Source organism: Vulpes vulpes, unplaced genomic scaffold (genome assembly GCF_048418805.1).
Source record: "Vulpes vulpes isolate BD-2025 unplaced genomic scaffold, VulVul3 u000000630, whole genome shotgun sequence".
In the NCBI taxonomy this organism is placed as follows: Eukaryota; Metazoa; Chordata; class Mammalia; order Carnivora; family Canidae; genus Vulpes; species Vulpes vulpes.
In genome coordinates, this window is record NW_027325744.1 from 414471 (window position 1) to 436050 (window position 21580).

Genomic DNA, 21580 nt, shown 5'->3' on the forward strand with positions numbered 1-21580 from the left:
CGCCACCTGCTGGCCTTCTTGGAAATTGCGCCCTGTTGCACAAAGCACCTTTCGTTTCTCCCCCTTGATATGCACTTGACTTGGAAGAAATTACATGCAGGCCATCTGGATGTTCGTCTCCGAATTAGCCTAGTTTAGGACCTTGGGACAATTCAGGTGCTTACTGGCAACGCCGGATCTCCAGATTAGGAGTGGGGTGTAGGATCCTGCAATCTTAGGCATCTTTCTTCTCCCATGAATTAAGCCTACTGTCTTCTTACTAACCATGGCCCTAGAGGAGTCATTTAGCTTCTCTGTGTCTCTCCTCTCATTTGGTAAGTGGGACAGGGATCGCTGCCATTCTGGAGAAGAGGTGAGAAGGGAAGATAGTGAGTCCACAGCATTTTGGAAATTTATAATGATACTTTCTTACATTTTTTTTTTCTAGCTCAGATCAACTTGGTGTAAATGTTTTGTAGTATGAGCCCTCTTGGCAAGCATTTATCCATCCATTCATTCTTCCAACAAATATTTAATGAGCACCTAGCAAGTGCCAGGCACTAACCTTAGATGTTGGGGATACATTGGTCTTTTTTTTTTTTTTTAATTTTTATTTATTTATGATAGTCACACAGAGAGAGAGAGAGAGAGAGAGAGAGAGGCAGAGACAGAGGCAGAGGGAGAAGCAGGCTCCATGCACCGGGAGCCCGACGTGGGATTCGATCCCGGGTCTCCAGGATCGCGTCCTGGGCTAAAGGCAGGCGCCAAACTGCTGCGCCACCCAGGGATCCCGATACATTGGTCTTAACTGTCATGTTCAAAGCTTGGATGTTATGCTAAGGGATAGGGAAGCTGGGGAAGAATGTAAAATCTGAGACTCTTCACGACCAGTACTCCTTTCCAGCCAGAAGGAGAGGGAGAGAGAGAATATCAAGGAAATACATGAGAATCTCCTCATCTCTTGGTATATGAAAGTGCCTATTTAACCACATCCTCACATAAAATGGGTATTATGATTATCTTTCATTCTTTGCCTGTTTGCCTGGAAAACATATCTGAAAGTATAGAACAAATCCTTCTCTTCATGAACCTCACATCGTAGCAGGGAAAACAGGTAACTAGTAATTGGGATAATATATGATGAATATTCCAAACTAGGTGGGTGGTGTTTAATTTACTCTGGGTGGTCAGAGAAAGTGTCCTGGAATACATGGCAGTTAAGCTTCCATTTGAAGTGCCTGTAGGCATTAACTGGGTAAAGATGTAGGGGAAAGAGTGTTTCTAGCAGAGGGAAGCAGGTGCAAAGGCCAGGAGACAGGAGAGGAACTGGAAGAAATCCAGGCTCTGGAGTCCAATTACACCTTCTCGTGAATTATGACAAGTCTCTGCTCTGTGCCCTAACGTGGGTTCAGGGCCTCTGTAGTTACTGCCTTTGGTCTATGACCTTGTGTTTTCCGCTGAATAAATCAGTCAAAAGGAATTAGTGATTTATTTCAGCAATAACGCCAACCTCTTTATTTATTAAACTTCTTATTTTTTTTTTTTACATTCACACAGAAGTTGTAACATTAGTACAGAGTCTCCCCTACCCTTAGTGATAACATCCTCCATAACCTGCACTGTACCTTCATAACCTATGAAGGTATGTTCTGTGTTATATGGAAGAGGTTTTGGTTCAAGAAAAATTCAGGTCTCCCCACTGGCTGTGGGGTAGGGACACTAGAAACAACACAAGTGTTTCTTTTTCAATTTAAACGTTTTTATTCCAGAGCAGAGGTTGATAAACTATAGCTCGTAGACCTAATCTAGCTTTCTTCACGTTTGGCAAACAAAATCCTATTGGACCCTAGCCTTACTGATTCATTTGCCAGTCATTTATGGCTGCTTTTGTGCTACAGTGACAAACTGAGTACTTGTGACAAAATCTTACGCTCTTCAAAACTGAAAATATTGTCTAGCCCTTTACAGAAAAAGGTTCTTGACCCTTGCTTTAGAGAAAAATCTCTTCATCACTGTCCATCACAGTCCTGGCTCTCTAATCAAGCCAGCAACATGATATACTTGACTCTGTTCTAACTACAATTAACTGTTCTTTGCTCTGATCTTTCTTCAAATAGAACCTATCCTGCCATTGCCTTTGAAGAAACTTCCCCAGATGGCCTTGTGAGTTCTTTGCCTCTCTTAGTTATTGTGGCCCATGCCAGGCATACAAAACTAAGACATTTCTTGTGGTCATGTGGAATGGTGACTACCTCAGACTTTGAACTCTAACCAGTTTAACATTTCTCTTGATTTGAAAACAGGTTTTCTTTTAAAAGAGTATTTGGTCAGAAAATCTCTCTACTAACTCAGAGGTTAATATTGTAATGGAGACTAACCAGGGAGCCAGAGCTGCTAAGGTAAAAAAATTGGCTGAAGGTCTGACAGCCATTCCTGCTGCAGTGCCACCGCCTACTTCTGGCCAGTCTGACAGGCTCCTTCAGGCTTCAGAGAATCCTGTGCGTTCACATTTCAGCAGAACCTGGACACTGGCCAGCCGGTGCCACTTGTTCTTGTTCTGCCTGAGATCTATTAACTACAGCATGTGCTCCTTCTTCCCTGTCCACTTCCATATTCTTGGCAATTACCCCCGTCCTGTTTATAAACCACTGTAATTCATCTACAAGCTTAGGAAATGTTTGAGAGTGGAAAGTATACTGACGAGAATTGAGTAAATGCAAGTCAAGACACACTGCACTCTATTAGCTGGGTGACTTCAAATAATTTGATTTACTTTTCTAGGCCTAAACATCACCACCCTGCATTTAATAGTCATTTAACAATAACGGTTATATCTTGGCTCCATTAATCAGCAGGAAATAGGCAAGTGTTTATTTTTCTTCCTTGCAATGATTCTTTAATACTGCATGACTAAATTTTAGAGAAAAGCAAAGAATAAGTAAATAAGGCCACTCTGCTAATTACCAACAGAGCTGGGATAAATATCCACTCCTCCCAGCTTTAAAATCCCTACTCCACCACCACCACCCCGATCCATCCAGTTTATCTGTAGCAACTGACCCTAAAACAACATGATCAGAGTTCTGATATCTGAGACTGCAGGAAGGCCCCAAGTGTAGCCCTGACTCAGTCTCACTGAGACAGCAGGGAGAGAGCAAGCAAACTGGGCTCTTTACCTCTGGATTAGGTCTTTGTAAACTGAACTCTGTGTCACAAAACAGTTATAATAATTAAACGAGTTGCAAGAATATCAAGTAATAGAAATGGGAAAGGAAAATAATACATCATTTTTAAGCATGAATGTAAGTAAGCCAGTGGCAGTCTATAATTTAATTGACTGGGACTTGGTTTTTCCACTACTGGGAATACATATTTTCATATTCTACATAACCATGGCTAAATGAGGACAAAAATTGTTCCTTGATTTATGACTCCAGGTCATTTGTAGATTCCTGTCTGATTTTCTCTAATGATTAATGCTTTTCACAAGGATGGGTTCCCAGAAAGACTGTTTTTTTATGAAGTCCTAGACCCAAAAAACTAGTTCACCATTTACCTTGGTTTAGAATTTTCATTTACATGTTGTTCTTAGTTTTCCATTTGTCCTGAATTTTAGTCTTACCCAATCTATAACTAAGAGAAATTGCATAGAGAAAATACTATAGAAAGATTAAAAGAAAGGATGTTTTTTTAATATGATTTTTTTAAAAATCCATCGACCTGTTTTTGCAAGATTGTCAACTTATTGTGCAATGCTTTTCTGACTTCAGTATCCATGAGATTCTAATTCAGTAAGTCTGGGATTGGGCCCAGGAATTTGAGTTTTTAACAAGCATCCAGATGGCAGCAGGCAGATCATTGGACCACACTGTGGAATAACCTTTAATTGATTACTGTATCGTTAATATCCTACAGGGTGGCACGGTGCTAGGTACTTAGTAATAAATTAATTGAATGGATAATCAAAAGGGCTAAGGAGAAATGAAACAATGTGAGGTGTTCCTTTATTCACTCAGTGATTCATTTTTCAGCCCTCAATGAGTGGCTATCATGTACTGAACTTTATAGTATTGTTTGTGTGTGTGCATAGATACAATACATGTATGGACACTATAACTAGAAAAGGCACTTTATGCATACTCTATGCTTCCAAAGAGCATGAGATCTAGTGAAGGTTTTGAGAAACAAAAAATGTCATCTCAAGGTAATATTTAGGTGTTATTAAGGTGATGAGTGTGCAGAGAAGTTACAACAATAAAAATAGAAAAAAATAATGTCTTACCTTTTATATAACTGTTATATTAAATGAGCTATGTGAAAATAAGCTGGTAAGTTGTGAAAGGCCATATATATGGAAATAATAAGATTTATAAATCTCTACCCCCTTTATAGAGATGGCAAGGTCTCCCCATCCCCATTGAGTGTGTTGACCAGATGCCTCAGCTTATCTTCCTTACTCCGCAGGGTAGCGAATTAGATATCTCTGTCTGAATTTCCATCAAACGAAGTATATGTTGCCTGTTTCTGAGGCTTGAAATCTGCAGGACTGAGGCTCTGTGCTAATGATGTGCAACCTGAACTTTAAAATGTTTTACAAACTATAGTAGCTATTAAATAATTACTTGAACTTCTGGAAGTAATAAAAACCCCTGTCTTGAGATTCCTGAACAGAGTTTATCTCTTTACTAAGTATGTAAAATAATACTGTGGTAGGATAATCCTTAAAAATTGCTTCACTGTATCCTTGTTATTTGAGCACTATACATATATTTTTACCAATATTCAGAAAAGAGTGTATGAACTTTTTTCCTAGATTCCTGCAAGATCCAAACTTTACATGACAGTGGACTTCAATAATATTCATGAACTTGCATGAGGTTCATGGAAAGCAGCACATTGAAAATTCTGTGATGAATTACTAGGAGTTTTGGTTGACAAATACTTTCGTACATTTTTCCCTTTGAGATGTAGTATTATTTGGTTTGTGCGATATGTGATTCAAAATAATGAGAAGTGAAAGAAAAAAGGTGAATCCTCTATGTATTAATCAAGGGGTCATCTAGACTATATATCCAACATGACGTTTCCCACACAGTGTGTCTAGTTCTTCAATTGCTACTTGATTTCTTGGTGAGTGTGTCTTCATGTGAGAAAATACAAAAAGCAGAAAAAAAAACTATTTATCTTGGCAGCAAGTACCGTGAACTATGAATTCAGTGAGTCCTAAATATATAGAATCAGAATTGAATACAGCCAACCTAATGGTCTGTTTTGAGAAACATCAGTCCTTTTGTCCCTTATCCTATACGTAAGGCACACTAAATTATTCGGTGTCTCCAAATACTTTCCATGTAGAGTCTGTATTTTGAGACACTTGATGGCTAGGAGATTTTAGGAGCCTTTAACAGGAATATGATGTAAAAATAAAACAAATTCAAGTTAGGAAAATGTTGGGAGTCTGCTCAGAACACCATCAGCATCGCATCCTGTCCTGGCAGTCCGCGTGGAGCTGCAGCTGAGTCCACTGCATGGAAAAGCTCCTCAGTCCAGGCATGCTCCACTTCCAACTTAAACTAAATGTATTAGAACAATATAATGCCTCTAAAAGCAGATTGCACCTTACAGTCTTCGTTCTCAAGGAGTTTAAACATGTCTTAAGAAAGGGTGATGCCTCTTTGGGATTTATGATTATTACTCGTGGGCTTTATTGCTCATTCTGGTTTCCCACTGAACACCCGCATCACATCCACCGCTGAGCATCCAGAGGCAGGCTCGTCGCTTCAAGTTGCTTTGACAATCATTAATCCTAGAGTCTGACTCCATTGTTCTGCATGTATTACATAGAACTTCTATGGAACATCAAACATATTTATTGATAGGAGAAAATTGTGTCTTTATGAGCGTTTCTGTAATGAAACAGGATGAGGGATGTGGAAAGTCACTGGCAGTTTCAGTCCAAGAGGCTCTCTTCAGGAAGAGAAAAATGGAAATGTTTTTATGAACGTGAAATAAAACTCTAAAAATGATGAGATGCTCTTCTAATACCCACTATTCAATAATAGATAGTCATAGTGTCCTTTGTGAATGAAGAGGGCACTGCAGATTCTTTCTGGTTGCCGCAAGTGTTAAGTGTTCACAGTTAGAAGCAATGAACATTACACACCTCTCCCCGTGTTTCCTCACAGCCTGGACAGTGACTACTCTCACAGATGTTAAGACCCTTTCTGTGGTTGTTAGAAGGATACTGATTACTGATTTAGGGAGAAGTTCTTAATCTCTTCCTGCATCCCGGTCCCTTCCCTTGACAGACATCAGTGCAAGTGAAACAGGGTCTTAAGTTTAATACCATTGACAAGATAACCCTCCCTCTCTGGAGCAGTGGCTCACCATAAGGCTATTACCTTGTTGGCCATGTACCATATCTCTTTGCTGCCTGCTAATGCTTTGCTCCTTTCTTTTCTTTTCTCTTTTAATTTGCATTTAGAAGAGCTAGCAACCTCACTTGGCAAAGCTAACTGCTGATGTAGCTAACGATAAAGCACTATGGCATCACTTGAATGTCAAAAATTAGAAGAAAATAAAGAGCTAACATGTATTACCGTATTACTTATTTTTCCAAAAGCCAGAGCCTACTTTAATTTTGCCAAAATTGTGTTGGAGAGTTACTTCAGTGTGGGCTAGGTCCTAGCATTTGAATTATATGGAAAGGTCAAATTAGAAAACTACAGGGGGTCCGAAGGAGTTGATTGAGAATAAAGACTGTCAATGCGAAATATAGGGACACTTGGAATACACCACAGCAAGAGAGGGCTTAATATTTTACTTTGCTTAGTTTAAAATCGGAAGAAATCAGTTTAGATAGACACAGCTTTTCTATAAAGGATGTTACGGAAGCCAAACCTCCCAATATACTAGGTAAGGATGAGTATGGTTATGTAAGTATCCTAATTATGTACCTGCCCAAAGTGAAAGATTAGGTTAGTTAATGGACAACAGAGTGATTTCACATAGTTCTTCCCTTTAAGGGACTTATAGTCTACTTCAATCCTTTTGTGTTCTGAAATATGTACATCCTTCTTTCTCTGCAGTAGGCCTTGCTAGTCTAAACATGTCTATGAATTCAGCAGCTTCTTCTCCCTAGAGGACTGGAGAATATGACACAGAGTAGGAATCTGAAATTCCAAAGATGACTTTATAGCTCCCAGACAAATGGAGCTTTCTACTAGAACTTTAAAATTAAGGAAAACCGGGATCCCTGGGTGGCGCAGCGGTTTGGTGCCTGCCTTTGGCCCAGGGCGCGATCCTGGAGACCCGGGATCGAGTCCCACGTTGGGCTCCCGGTGCATGGAGCCTGCTTCTCCCTCTGCCTGTGTCTCTGCCTCTCTCTCTCTGACTATCATAAATAAATAAATAAATAAAATTTTAAAAAAATAAAATAAAATAAAATTAAGGAAAACCATGCAAGGCTGATGATGCTAACTCTATTTGTTGAAAACAAGCTATCTCTTCTCCTCCCCATCCCCCCTTTCTCTATGTGTATGATTCAGGTAAGATTAGTGTCAAAATCAGTGAATGTCAAAGTTGATGTAAAAATCTTTAAAACTAAGAATTATTTTAATTCACCCACCTTATATGCTCTCTATACTTCCTGCCTCCTTGAGGATTTTATCATTCATTTCCCTTCTATATCTTAAACATTAAGTTCTCAGAATGTTGCAACTTCAACATTTTCAAGTCTCTCTCATCTTATGGGAAATAACCCAAAATACCACCTTGGCCCTACATATCTTCACAGAAGTCCTCTTCTTTCCATTGTCAAGTATCTTAAAGAGTTGTTTTACTCAAAGTTTATACTTCTTTACCTTTTGTGCATTCATCTCAGTATAATATGGAATTTAGGCCCACCAATTTCACTCTTCCAACCATTGACCTCTATGTTGCTAAAGCCAAAACACACATTTTTCATCGTCCTTCTTGTTTTCTTTGTGATGTTTCGTTTCTGAAAATCTCTTAGCTTCCAGTACACTATACTTTCTTGCTTTTCTTCTACTGTTTCTTTTCCTCTGTTCTTTATTTTTTTCTCTGTTTCAGTGGATACTTTTATTGATTTAATAGATCACCAACTTTGTCTCCCTACCTGCCTACAATTGGAATTTCATCTTATTTCCATGCTGAGTAGTGAAACAATGACACAGCTGTAATCAGAATAAGCTACTTCAAAAAGAGAAGCCAACACAGCTCATTTTCTTCTAGCAAGCAAAATATAAATATATGCACTCTAGAATGCACAATGGTTTAGTCACTAAGAAATTCAAATGGGATCCTGAAGAATGTAGGCAAATCCAGGGTGCAGTAAAGAGGAGCTGAGATGCTGTGCGCCTCTTTAAGGGTTCCTGGTACTGCATCTCTTGGCCACTAGCTGAATTTTGACATGAGGGAAGATTTTAGCTAATGCCAAGGAGAGATGCAGCAAGTGCTAGGTTGACTTAGGGGCTGTGCACAGGAACCAAAAGGCAGGAAAGTACTAAACACTGCTAAGAGCATCCACCCCAGGAAGGACTGGACCTTCCAAAAGCTCTAAACTCGCACCACCCCCAGTGCTCACATGGCTGACTTTATCCTCTGTGTTCCATTTGGCACAGCAAGTGGCAGTGTCTCCACCACCTATGATGGTGATGCAGCCCCTGGCGGTGGCTTTCACCACCTCATCCATGAGGGCTTTGGTTCCTCGGGCAAAAGCTTCCCATTCAAATATGCCCACAGGTCCATTCCCCATGGTCTGCTTAGCCTGAGCAACTGCCTCAGCATATTTCTTGCTGCTCTCAGGACCATGGTCCAAGCCCATCCAGCCAGCAGGTATGCCAGAGGCCACAGTGGCTTGGCCAGTGTTGGCATGCTCATCAAACTTTTCAGCAGTGACGAAGTCAACTGGCAAGGTAATTTTCACACCATTCTTCTCAGCTTTGGACATCAGGTCTTTGACGATCTTGGCTCCCTCTTCATCAAACAGAGGAGTCCCAATCTCCATGTTGTTGAGCACCTTCAGGAAGGTAAAAGCCATTCCACCACCAATAATCATCTCATTGACTTTGTCCAGCATATTACTGATCAGCTGGATCTTGTCTGCAACTTTAGCTCCACCCAGGATGGCCAGGATGGGTCGCTCTGGGCATTCCAAGGCCTATTTCAGCTCCTTCTTCATCAAGAAACCTCCGGCCTTCTGTGGCAGACTGACTCCCACCATGGAGCTGGGGGCTCAGTGAGCAGTGCCAAAAGCATCATTGACATAGACATCTCCTAGCTTGGAAAGTGAAGCTTGGAAGGCTTCTATTTTGACTGACTCAGCTTTAATCTTATTCCCAGAAGCATCTTTTCCCTTCCCTTCTTCCTCCACATGAAAGCAAAGGTTCTCCAGCAGGATGACAGACCCAGCAGCTGGGTCAGCACAAGCTTTCTCCACTTCTTGGCCCACACAGTCCTTTAAGAATAAAACATCCTTGCCCAGCACAGACTTAAGTTCTATAGCAGCTGGCCCCAAAGAATACTTGTCTGGCATGGGGACACCATCAGGCCGGCCCAGATGGCTCATAAGAACTGACTTGGCTCCATTGTCCAAGCAGAATTTGATACTTGGGATGGCAGCCTTGATTCTCTGGTTGGTTGTTATCTGGTTGTTCTTCATAGGAACATAGGCTCTTCATAGGTTGAAGTCCACTCTCATGACGACCCACTTGCCCTTCAGGTCGAGCTTGTTCAGAGTCAGCCTGTTAGAAAGTGACATCCTGGCAATAGAAGGGCTGCGAGGCTGAGAGCTTAAACAGCGGAGAAGAAAGCAGCCTACGTGTGCTCCAACCTCGTGCGGAATGCCGAGAGCTCCTCTGTTCTTTAATTTTTTTTTTTTAAACATTTTATTTATTTATTTATTTTTTAATTTTTATTTATTTATGATAGTCACAGAGAGAGAGAGAGAGGCAGAGACACAGGCAGAGAGAGAAGCAGGCTCCATGCACCGGGAGCCCGACGTGGGACTCGATCCCGCGTCTCCAGGATCGCGCCCTGGGCCAAAGGCAGGCGCCAAACCACTGCGCCACCCAGGGATCCCTCCTCTGTTCTTTAAATGTCAGTGTTTTCCCAGGTCTTCTCCAAGCCTGTTAACTTTTTTTTTCTTTTTTTTTTCTCCATTCTCCTTGGGTGATTCTATTTATATTCATGGCTTCAAGCATAACCTGGAAAGCTATGATATCCAAATATGTATTTTACGTTCTATCTGGATAATAAACCCATAAGATCCTATGTTATCAATCATTCAGAAAAAAATAAGATATTCGTGGACATTTTAGTTGACTTTTATGGTGTTTAGGAGTTAAGATAGTAGTGATAAGCACAATGATAGTATTGAGAGAGGACTCGTTTTAAGTCTTGAGTCAGTCATGACCTTGAGTAAATTGCTTTAATTATAAGCCTTGTATATACTTCATTTGTTTGTTTTTTTAATTTTTATTTATTTATGATAGTCACAGAGAGAGAGAGAGAGAGAGGCAGAGACATAGGCAGAGGGAGAAGCAGGCTCCATGCACTGGGAGCCTGATGTGGGATTCGATCCCGGGTCTCCAGGATCGCGCCCTGGGCCAAATGCAGGCACCAAACCACTGTGCCACCCAGGGATCCCTATATACTTCATTTGTAGAATGAAGTACGCACTTCATAAGATTTCCATGAGGATGAAGTGAGATCATAATTGTGAAGAGCCTGGCACATAGATAGTTCACAGTAAGTAGTAGCCCTTATTGTAATAAAATGATCTCTTGAACAAGTTTCACTTCTAATTGTAGAAAGCCAAAGTAGCACTCTGAGCCCAATCAGGAGACAAAAACAAAACAAAACAAAACAAACAAACAAAAAAAAACATGTAGTAGGTTAAAGCAGAACAGTTTAATACAAAGAATTACTGACTCTGACAAACATAACTATAAGATATAAAGAAATTCTGTGTGGTAAAGCAGAGAAAGAGTACCTAAGAAAGGGTAAACTTGAAAAGGGTATTAACAGATAGAGATAATCCATAAATCACAACACTGTAAAAATGTGTTCAAATACTGGAGAAAATGTAGTTTGGCTCCTAGAGAGCAGAGCTGACCACTGGAATGGCCAGGCCAGAACTGCTGTGCAAACAACAGCCACCTCCGGAGGTATAGACAAAGATAAGAAAATGACATGTGACAAGAAAATGGTTGCTGGATCTGCAGTGGGAATCCAGGTGCCAGTAGGGGTGAAAGGTTGTTAGAACTTACTCTTTGAAGGACTGACTTGGTGTGTGACCTTCTGGACACAAGTAGCTTTATGCAGGCTGTACTAGGCTTGTCAGAGGAGTCCAGGCTGTCTGTAGAAATATCATTGCCAGGATGAGGCTGAAAGGTCAAAGGACCTTCATCCTAGGCTTGTGACTGCTAAGTAGTAGTTCCTTACCAGATGTCCTTATACCCACACTGCCTATCCTCCTGGATAGTGCTGTGAATTGGAGGAAGTCTCTACCTCCTGCAAAATCTCCCCTGCTGCCCTCTACTGAGAAACTTAACAGTGTGCATTTAAAAAGAGAAATGCTTAAGCCAATTCTGTTGTTTACCATATTGGAGGTACATTTGGAAATGAAAGGCAATGAATTGATAACTGACACAACAGATAGGCTTAACAAATACAGAGATAATCTAGAAATCACAACACCATAAAAATGTGTTCAAATACTGTGTTTTGCTCTATAGTTCTTTCAGTTCCAAGCTTTTTGATATGAAAAATTGGTGTATATATGTATAACTTTCGTTCATGATTTAAATATGAATACCCATTAGCATCATGATAGCTATGCATGTGCTAGAAGATAATTTAATGAATTACAATATAGCACATCGAAGAGTTGCTATGGTCTATTGAATCAAAAATCCAGTTCTTGAAAACTGCCTAAACATAATTTACCTATCCAATGTCAGTTTAAAATTTGCATAATAAGCCACAGTGAGTTTTAAAAATCTCATACAAATAATGATCCATTTAATATGTTCCACAAAGAAATATATTTTAAACATCTTTTATACATATATACATATTTTAAACAGTCTTTTATATATCTTTTATATATTCTAAGAGAGGGCTCATTTTCCCCCCATTACCTAAAAATGTTTCTCAGAAAAAATAATATAAAAAATTACTATGTTGATCATAATTCCAGGAGAAAACTAAGAATCCTTGAAAATATAAGCTTAATTGAACTGGTAAGAATTGCTGTTATAGCAAAGTGGCATGGCATTAGAATAACTCCCATCAGTTATCAGGTTATCTTTAATTCACAATTTACAACTAACCATTTTGTAACCTCAAGAGCTGTTCCTTTTCTCTAATTTATCTCTAATCATAATTTTTATTCACAATTGACCATTTATTATACCTCAGTGATGAGTACTTTTTATTTTTTTATCACACTTCATTTTTATATTTAAATTACGTTAGCTAACGTATAGTACATTATTAGTTTCAGCTGTAGTTTTCAATAATTCATCAGTTGCATATGACATTTCTTAATACAGCAACAAGGTCTTATTTTCATCATTGCATCGATGGAGAAAGAGGAGAAATGTTGCATTACCTGTTCAAGAGAATCACTTCAGAAGCAGAAGGGCTGGGATTTGAAGATTTTTTTGTTTGTCTCAAAAGCTCCTTCTGATTTTAGGCATGTTTCTAACTCTAGGTCAAAGTGGAGACTTATATTTTATAATCAGAGGTGTTAGAATTGATGGCACTGCTTCTCAGACTTTCATGTACACATCGATTGCCTGAGGACTTTCATCAAATACAAGCTCTAATTTAGTAGGCCTGGAGTGAGACTTGAGATTCCAAAAAGCTCGTATTTGGTGCCTATGTTACTAGTTCATAAACCATACTTGGCATAGAAAAGGTAAACGGCAATGGGATTGGAACAGACCAAGATATTAGTGACATCTGGATAATCTGAAGATTTCAGTTCCTTGGCATTTATCTGAAGGACCTGAAAACTTATGCTCACACAAAAACCTGCACATAGATGTTTATAGCAGCTTTTGTTCATAGTTGCCAAGACTTGGAAGGAACCAAGAAGTTTTGCAATACGTGTATGTGATAAATACAAACAAATATTATTGAGCACTAAAATAAAAATGAGCCATCAAGCCATAGAAATACATGGAGGAAACTTCAATGCAAATTACTAAGTGAAAGAAGCCAAAGTGAGAAGGTCACATACTATATATAACTTTAACTATATGATGTTCCAGAAAAGAAAAAAAAACTGTGTTAACGATAAAAAGATGAATAGTTGAAGGGAATTTAGGGAGAAGATGAATCATTTTCCTTTGTTTGTGTTAGGGCACTGAAAATATGCTATGATATTATAATAGTGAATAGATGTTATTGTAAATTTGTCCAAACCCATAGAATGTAAATATCGAGTGGACCATAATATAATCTATGGACATTGGGTGATTACGATGTGTCACTGTAGGTTTATCCTTGGCAAAAACTGATAAAAATAATAATTTATATTTATAGTATAAGTATGTAAATAAAAATAAATATATTTTATATCCATATTAATTTAATAACAATTATTATTTTTAAAAATACCTCTTGGTGAATGACTTTGATGATGGGAGAGAAGCTATGCCTGTGTAGAGCATGATGTATATGGAAATCTCAATACTTACCTCTTAATTCTGTTGTGAGCCTAAGACTACTCTAAAACAAAGTCTAAAAGTCAAATAAGAAAAAATGTTGACATGGGCAGCGCAGGTGGCTCAGCGGTTTAGCACCGCCTTCGGCCCAGGGTGTGATCCTGGAGACCCAGGATCGAGTCCCACATCAGGCTCCCTGCATGGAGCCTGCTTCTCCCTCTGCCTGTGTCTCTGCCTCTCTCTCTCTGTCAATTGTGAGTAAATAAATAAAATCTTTTAAAAACATTTTTTTAAAATTCAGCATCAGTCAATAAATATGCACATGTTATCACATAAGGAATATATGAATGTGTCAGTGAATGTACAGTTAATACACATGTATGTGCATATGTGCATGTATTTTGAAATGTTGATTAAGATACAATGAATAATTAACTATATAGCAAAGTCTATAATGTGTCTGTGTTTCTATATATGCTGATTAGAAGAGATCAAATATTATATACATTGGATTTCTGTTAAATTTTTAAACAATAATATTTCCATTTAAAGGTAATTTTATTGACATACACAAAAAATATATAGTGTTAACAGTTGTCAAGTAACTACAAATCAAAACAATTAGATACCATTTATTTTTCCTATAAAATTTTCAAAAATTATAATGATCAATATAAAGACTCAGTTCATGAGTCTGGTATACCAGATATTTATACTAACCAGTTTTATGTGGAAAAAATGCTTGCAGAAGCATTTTGGTGTTAGTGATAATTTGGAAACAACCTAAATATTCAACAATAGAAATTATGGCATATCTAGCCATTTAAAAAACTACATTGTTAGAACACTTAAAGACAAAAATGCTCACAATATGAACTCAAATGAAAAGACACAAAATAAAAAGTACAGGGCAGCCTGGGTGGTATAGCGGTTTAGCTCCTCCTTCAGCCCGGGGTGTGATCCTCAAGACCTGGGATCAAGTCCCACGTCGGACTCCCTGCAAGGAGCCTACTTCTCCCTCTGCCTGTGTGTGTGTGTGTGTGTGTGTGTGTGATGAATAAATAAATAAAATCTTTTTAAAAAATAAAAATAAAGCAATAGAACTCTAATTCTGAACACACATGTTCAGTCAATATCCACCAAGTGCCTACCTTTTTTTTTTGTTTTAGTAAGCACTGTGTAGGTATTTGGATATATTAGTGAGCAGAATAGAGGCTCCTGATCCATATACATCTTATGGTTTAGCAGCAAAAAGACAAGAAACAAAAGGATTGAAACTTTTATTTATTTTTTTAAGATTTTATTTATTTATTCATGATAGACATAGAGAGAGAGAGAGAGAGAGGCAGAGACACAGGCAGAGGGAGAAGCAGGCTCCATGCCAGGAGCCTGACGTGGGACTTGATACCAGGACCCCAGGATCACGCCCTGGGCCAAAGGCAGGCGCCAAACCGCTGAGCCACCCAGGGATCCCCAGGATTGAAACTTTTAATAGTAAAATATTGATAGTAAGATTATAGGTGAGCTGTATTTTATTTCTTCCATTCCCCCTTTTCTAATCACCTACATGGAGAGTGAGTTACTTTTACTGGAACAAAAATGCAAATATTTAAAAATGCAAAGAATCTATCAGAAAAATTATTATACTACTTAAAATGTTGCTTAACTAGTACTTTAGTACTAGTTAGTACTTGTGCTAACTAATCCTTAGTCCTTTTCGACTATTCAACCATTCCCTCAGGACTCTAACTTTAGACAATACTCATATCCTTTTTTAAAACTTTTTCTTCTCTATTCCAAAGAAGCATACTGGTCTCTCTAATTTGTTCTTTAAAAAAATCAATGAAAATGTAATTAGTTGCAATTAATATATAAATATGAATCTTTGGTCCTGGAATTGGTTTGCCTGACCCAATTTAGCTCTGTAATTCTACGTGATTATCCATCCATTTAGAGTAGTGCCTTGATAGTGCACATCTCGTTTGAATTCTCCTTGTAACATAACTCAATACTAATTTACCTACGACCATATGACCTGTGATTTTGTCATTTAACCAAATCACTTTTACGTTTGCATCTGATATTTTTTAAAATATCATGGTTAATGGCTGCATAATGTTATAGTTGTTCAAGTACTAAGTAGGTAATTATTCTCATTTGCACCATGACTATTATTATATTGAAATAAGCTACATTATAAAGCCTATTGATGGATTCCTAACCTACCTTTACCGGGCTTGTCAGATTGTCAGATTTTAGCACATCATCCCTTGACATCTCTACGTCAGTGGTCCCAAGCACAAATGTATATACAAAGACTAGCCCACCAACATGAATGAATGGAGAGGGTTGGGAACAAGGGGAACAAGGTCTTTGGAGAACATGGGCCTTTAGTACAAGGGACAGCCGGTATTCAGCTTCAGCTAATTTTGCCAATCAAGAGTATTAGCCTAAATTTTCTGATTTTTTGAAATGAATTAGAAAACTACTTTTATTATTTTATTTATTTTATTTTTTATTTTTATTTTTTATGGGAGTTCAGTTTGCCAACATATAGCATAACACCCAGTGCTCATCCCACCAAGTGCCCCCCTCAGTGCCCATCACCCAGTCACCCTAACCCCCCGGCCACCTCCCCTTTCATTACCCTTTGTTCGTTTCCCAGAGTTGGTGTCTCTCATGTTTTGTCACCTTCACTGATATTTTCACTCATTTTCTCTCCTTTCCCTTTATTCCCTTTCACTAATTTTTATATTCCCCAAATGAATGAGACCATATAAGGATTGTTCTTTTCCAATTGACTTATTTCACTCAGCATAATACCAGAAAACTACTTTTAAATGTAAAATTTCCCAATTACATAAAACACCAACCAAACACAACAGTCTAGCCAACTGGATTTGGTTTTCAAATTAGAAGAGTTCAAATTTATGAAACTTGTACATTGTCACTTGTTATAACCATCCTGAGATAGACTTTTTTGTTTCTGTTTCTGATTTTTGTTTTTTAAATATAGCATAGGGAAAAACTTTAAAGAAAGACATACAATTTCCTTATAAGTATATAGAAACACCCTCACCCTGAATTGTCAGATTGTCAGATTTATTGATGTTAAATTAGATGATTCTATTTAAAGTTTATTATTTTAAGTGCATCTTGCTTTTTTAAATTGTTAGGCTTTTTAAACTTTCATTTGATAATAAATCAACATAGGTTCATAAATGCCATGGATAATCATGACAAGAATATACGGAAAGTAAGTGTATGTGTACAAATCACACGTCCAGTCTCTTGCTCCTTAAGCATTGTTTACTCTTAGATCTATAATCTAATTTTTTAAAGAAAATGCAATGTATAATAAATCTTGAGTTTCGAATACTATGTGCAATCACGATGCTCTAGCATCTCAAAAGTAGACAGGGAAAATAAAGAATCAGAACAAAGGGAAACTATTTGTTTCCAAATCAAGAACAAACAATAAACCATGTCTTAGTGGCTATAAACTCAAGGCATCAAGCCATAGAACAGGGTAATTTTTACGAAATATAGAATAATCTACCATGCATCAAGCAAACTGTATTGAATCTAATAAATCTAAAACTCTTAATAAAGTGCTTGGCAGGAAATCATCGAGCAGATCCAGTGTTCTGAGCTCATGTGCCACAGCTGTCACCAGAGGACCGGGGTGAAATTCTGAGTAGCTACAAAGGCAAAAACACAGAAAGTAGAGGAAAATTTCATGTCATTAACACTGTGAAGCAGTGTTTGCTCAGCTCAACAGCCTCAATGATTACATTTTGTTTTTCTGCATATCTACATTCTATTCACGTAATACCCATATGGTTCAAGTGGTGTCCCTATTATTAGTCTTCTGACAGGAATGTCCCTTGCAAAAGACCATTGTTTGCTTTATGGGGAAAAGAGATATTTAGAGAGACGTTTGTCTTGAGGATCCACCCAGCTTTAAGAAAGGGTAATGCCCATGACTGGACAACTTTAATTCAAAAACATTAGTACTATATTTTAGGTAAATGTTTAAGGAAGAGGAAGTATTACTAAACTCAGATTCCATTCTCCAGATGCTATAAAATGGCATGTGTTACCAATTTTTGAAAATACATATAAATTATTATTTTAATAGAACAACAATAGTAGTAACTAATTGTTGGTAAGCAATATGCCAAGAAATATATTGTGTATCTCACATGACTTGATTAATTTATCCTCTGTCACTCTGTGAGGTAGCTACTATTGTTACATCTATTTTCAGATATGGAAATAGAGTAAGTGGCAGAGCTGGGATTTCAATCTGATCAGTTTGATTCAGGAGGTAGTTTTACCTCTTTGAGTGTCATTATGGTGAGATATTTGCCTGGTAGGCAGTCAAGTATGATTCTAACCCCATACTTAGTCCAAGTCTTCAAAATGGAAAGTCTATTCATTTTGCCAACCTGCCTTTGATTCAAATGAGGAATCTGCAGGATGCAGCTGATCACTACAAACCCCGAGAACTCCCTCATTCACTTCAAGACTGGCAGGGTTTATATACCCTTATTTAATCAAATTGTAACTGAACCGAGTGAGAGTTTGTCCCCTCAATGCACAGAGAGCCAATAAAAACTGACACTGAGCTTTTGCAGTGAAGAAAGATAAGCTGTGGTGTGGTCTCACCCATGAGAACAGTACCTAATGCTCAAAAGTCCTGTACCCCCTCATGGTTTGCAAGTGAGGATTTTTAAGGTCAAAATTTGGAGCAGGGGGCTCCTGAGAAGGTGGACGCTGTTGATTGGAGGCCCATGATGTCATGCTAGCAGATGCTCCGATGCCATTTCATTAAGTCCCACAGCGGTCTTCTCCGTCTCAAGAGATTTGGAATCTGAAAGACATCTCGATTCCTTATGTTAAAAATTTCACTAAGTACATCTGGTGATCATATCTATTTGTAAGCTAGTGGGGTTGCATTCTTACAGGTTTCTTGGCTAGTTCAGTTATGCCTGGGGATGATATGACCTCTATTGATCATTCTTTCATCTGAACTGATACGATGGAGGCCAGCTTCAAATATGATTGGATTACTTGTGATTTGTTTAATTTATGCTGTAAATCTAAAATCATATTGCTAATTCTTCTTTTTAAAAAAATATTTATTTATTTGTTTGAAAGAGGGAGAGAGTGAAAGAGAGAAAGTGGAAGAGAAGGGAAGAGGGGGAGGGAGAGAGAGCCTGACAAGAGGCTCGGTCTCACGACCTGGAGACCATGACCCTGAGATCATGACCTGAGCCAAAACCAAGAGTCGAGTGCTTAACCAACTGCAGCACCCAGGTGCCCCATATTGCTACTCTTCTAATGTTTGCTTTAGTAGGGAGGGATTTTTTTTTTTTCTTAACTTACTGGATGCTTTTGGCTGGTCTACTAATTAAATTGGTTAACATCTAATTTTGTACTTATGAGAGCCCCACAAAGACATGAAAAGCTTCAAGACAGGCAATTGAGGCTTAATATGCCATTCTGAGTTAAGGAGTTAGGGGTAGGGATCTGGGGCTTCAAAAGGAAGGAACACAATTAACAGAAAGATGATAAGAGCAAATAATTGGAAAACAAATGTTTGTCATGACCTGCAGAGACAGTGGGACACAGAGGAAACTGAACAAACGTATCTTGCTGAGTTCCCCTTAGCTTGGCACACCTAGCCTGTACTTTTTGTAGATATTTCTGGTGGTACCTCTCTTCCAGGACCAGACCTCCTCTGAATTCTCAGAGACAAATAAGGGGGAGGGGAAAGTTTTTGAATCCGTTGGATCTTGATTGCCTTCAGCTCAAAACAGTCCACATGACAAAGTGACACATTTTGTGGCAGCCTATTCTGATTCCCTTTAATTTCAAAGGGATTTAATATGCATAAGTGAATAAACCATTACGTTCAGTCTGTATAAAGGGTGTTATCAGTCATCTGCTTTGCATTGGGGAAGTTTTCCTCTGAGGGTAAATTCCTCTGAATTATGCTGCCCTATGAAAGGCAGCTATGCTTAGCACAACATCACTAGTGCTGCACTCTGCTGCACTATGATATGGCAGAAACACATCCTTTATAGCAGTGCCGAGGAATCAGATCTCCCCACCAAAATGAGCTTTCCAGATAGTTCTGTGTGCCTTAAACATTGAAGAACAGCATTCAAAAGATTTTATTTTAATTTTAATTTTTTTGAAGATTTTATGTACTTATTTGAGAGAGAGCAAGAATGTGTGCGTGAGTGGGGGAGGGGTAGAGAGAGAGGGAAAGAGTGAATCTTAAGCAGACTCAGAGCTGAGAGCAGAGCCTGATTTGGGGCTAATCTCAAGACTCTGAGATTATAACTAAGCTGAAACCACGAGTTGGATGCTAAACCTACTGAGCCACCCTGATCAGAAACTCTTTCGCTTAACATACAAGTTCATAGCTTTTCTTTTTTTCTAAAATTGCCAGATATTATCAGGAGCATAGCCTCCCAAATAATGGAGGAACTTCATCCTAGCCTCATGATGTACCAATTTAGTAATGGAGAATATAGAAGCAGGCAGGGATAGAGGGAGGAAATAATTGAAAGCTATTTGGGCAGCCCTGGTGGCACAGCGGTTTAGCACCGCCTGCAGCCCAGGTCGTGATCCTGGAGACCCCAGATCGAGTCCTGAGTCGGGCTTCCTGCATAGAGCCTGCTTCTCCCTCTGCCTGTGTCTCTGCCTCTCTCTCTCTCTCTCTCTGAATGAATAAATAAATCTTAAAAAAAAAAGTAAAAAATTGAAAGCTATTTGTAGTTTTAAAAAATTCCCAGATTTCACTCTATCATACAATAAGCTTTAAAGAAATTGCTGTTGTATTGAGACCAAACCTATTATAATGAGACAGGTCCAGATAATGATAATGTGCTGTGATTTTAAAATGAAATTCAGGACATAGCTCCAGGGTCTGTTTTTAATGACACCTCCATTGATAAAGGATGTAAAATTTTCCAAGTCTGTTAGCTAGTCATTCAGTAGTAAATTTGACCAAGTGTAATGACACCCACATTTTCTTATTAGAGTGCTTATGGTTATCTACATAGCAAATGGCAAATTGGAGATTTATATGCCATTTAAACTAGGTTACATCTAGGAAAATTCATTCTGGGTCATTATGGGAAGACTGCTCTTAAAACAGTCTAGTGGAACAGTTTTAGATGGTTTTGTGTAGTACCAAGAGTCATTAATATAACAAGAGATTCCTTTTTAGCAGAAGAGTTATTTGAATAGACAGCTGGGCATTGTAGTGCAAAACAGGCATCAGCTTAGTTTTGCACTTTGGCCTTATAACATAAAACCCTGTCATTACGACAAGCCCTATTATGGCAGGAAATCTGTCTAATGTAGCTCATTCTTGCTCTTAGTCCAGGGAGGTTTAATTACCAGAAGAATTAATCTCACCAATAATGGGGGATCCCTGCGTGGCCCAGCAGTTTGGCGCCTGCCTTGGACCCAGGGCGCGATCCTGGGGACCCGGGATCGAGTCCCATGTCGGGCCCCCTGCATGGAGCCTGCTTCTCCCTCTGCCTGTGTCTCTGCCTCTGTGTGTGTGTGTGTGTGTGTGTGTGTGTGACTATCATGAATGAATAAATAAAATCTTTTTTAAAAAATCTCACCAATAATAATAAGTAATATTTGTAAGGACTTTGAAGTTTACAAGGATTTTCACATATAGTTCCTGCCCTTGTATCATTGCCCATACTTCCTAACTGTTCTTCCTGACACCAGTTTCAACTCCTTCCAGTACATTCTCTGTATTTATGATCAAAACACAAATTTCATCACATTATTTTCCTGATTATACATTTACAGCATTTTCCTTATTGCCTACATGGTAAAGTCTAGGTCATTAGCAAATCATACAGTGT

At 38.5% G+C, this 21580-nt stretch overlaps 1 protein-coding gene and 1 pseudogene across 8 annotated transcripts in view; one reads left to right on the forward strand and one right to left on the reverse strand.

Moving 5' to 3' along the window:
- Positions 1–21580, forward strand: part of LOC140596750 (piwi-like protein 1) — a 98082-nt gene that overhangs the window by 170 nt on the left and 76332 nt on the right. For 2 of the 8 annotated variants that reach the window (XM_072745238.1, XM_072745239.1), the window contains exon 1: positions 311–2142. The exons of the other annotated variants lie outside the window; for them this stretch is intronic. The gene's annotated coding sequence lies outside the window, so the exon portion shown is untranslated. Of the gene's footprint in view, positions 1–310; positions 2143–21580 lie in introns of those variants that run through there. 8 annotated transcript variants of the gene reach the window in all.
- Positions 2593–9760, reverse strand: LOC140596753 (phosphoglycerate kinase 1-like; annotated as a pseudogene).